Source organism: Parasteatoda tepidariorum, chromosome 10, assembly GCF_043381705.1.
Source record: "Parasteatoda tepidariorum isolate YZ-2023 chromosome 10, CAS_Ptep_4.0, whole genome shotgun sequence".
In the NCBI taxonomy this organism is placed as follows: Eukaryota; Metazoa; Arthropoda; class Arachnida; order Araneae; family Theridiidae; genus Parasteatoda; species Parasteatoda tepidariorum.
In genome coordinates this window covers 85,687,255-85,689,126 of record NC_092213.1, presented here as the reverse complement: position 1 = coordinate 85,689,126, position 1,872 = coordinate 85,687,255, and positions in this window count along the sequence as shown.

The window sequence follows — 1,872 nt, the reverse complement described above, 5'->3', positions numbered from 1 at the left end:
GTTATTTTATAGAATACCTAGTTATTCCATGAAATAACTGATCGTGTCCGTTAAAGTGTAAAACTCTCTTGTATTTCATGGTTTAACTAGTTATTTCATAGAATAACGATCTGCAGCCCGTTAAAGTGTAAAATAATCTATATGCTACAGCTCAAAGTTTAGGTACTGGTCAGGGATTTAAAAAATGTTCGTGTAAAACCCAGTGTGTCAACAAAAAATGCTTTTGCTTTAGAAATAATGTTCTTTGTAATTCCAAGTGTCATTTTAGTAATCCTTGTTGTAACAAGTGATTTTATTGTACGTTTCCATAAATACCATTTATACGCTGCATAAATTAAATAAATTAGCTCCTTTTTCATTTTAATTGTCTTTCATTAGTTTATTTATAGAATACCTAGTTATTTTATTTTAGATAAATTGTTTATTTTACACTTTAACTGTCTCTCATTAGTTAATTTATAGAATACCTAGTTATTTCTTAGAATAACTATTTAAAGTGTCAAATTAGTAGCATATTACACACTTTAACGGACACGATCAGTTATTTCATGGAATAACTAGGTATTCTATGAAATAACTGCGTTATATACTTTAACTGTAACATATATACAATAACGTTAAAATGAAGAAATTCTATGTCAATATTCTGTATTTCAACATGGCCCTATATCTCACCTTAATATAGACCCATAATATTCAAACTTGACCAGGAATCGGGTAATTCGGTGAAACGACCCTGATACGCCCCTTTCTGTGTACATTATTTTAATTATTGTGACAGCTAAATTATAAATAAATAAAAAAATAACACTTTGGTAATTATACATTCACTTTAATAATTACAACTTTAATATGAACAGTTTGGCACATTTTTATTTTTTGCCAAAGCAATACTGAATGTTGTACATAAAGACACTTCTTTTACAACTAATTTATACAAGTGTTTCTCAACCTATTTCAAATAATGAATATTTTTGAAGAAAAAAAAAAGTAGTAACTAAACATCAGTGAATAAGTAGTACATGTCAATAAAAATAAATTTTAACATTCATCACAAGTTTTGGAAACTTGAATGGAAATTTCCATAAAATGAATCCAATTATGACAGAATACATAAGTTAGTTTTGTTTTCAATACAGTATTTTAAAACTTCATTTGCACTCAGGTCATTTAGAATAAAATACCACAGTTTATGAAAAATGAGATAAGGAAAGTAATATTTACTGAAGCAAAAAAATGAAAGCAACAAACATAAATGAAGGCATATGAATGTACATTGTACTTTATTCAAGTACAATGTACATTCATTTGCCATCATTTATGTACTTCATTCACGTTTTCCTTTTTTTAAGTTTACGTAGCATTATAACCTAAAAAGTATATCCTACCTTCCTTTTGGATAATATATAGGTTATTAAGATAATTGATATAATCACGATGTAATAAATATTACATTTACTTAAGAAATGTTTTGTTTATTAAACGATAATTACATTTAAGTGAAATTATGATATATTAAGCATTTAAATTCATGTACAGAAGGTTCCGTAAAATCCGCTTAAATTTATAATTTTTGTATCTATAATATTATATAATTTAAACTATATATTATTTTATATAATTTACAATTTTGTATAAATTTGTATATTTTGTATCTAATTATATATTATACATTTTCGTATGTAATAGTCCTCCTTAAAAATGAAAGACAATCAAGTATTGGAGGGAATCATATATTCAAGAGAAGAAAAAATTACTGAAATTGCCTCCTGTACTCATGCTTTCATTCAAACTAGATTGAGAAACGCTAATATATATATATATATATATATATATATATATAAAAGAATGAAATTTTATTTAAAAAACCGG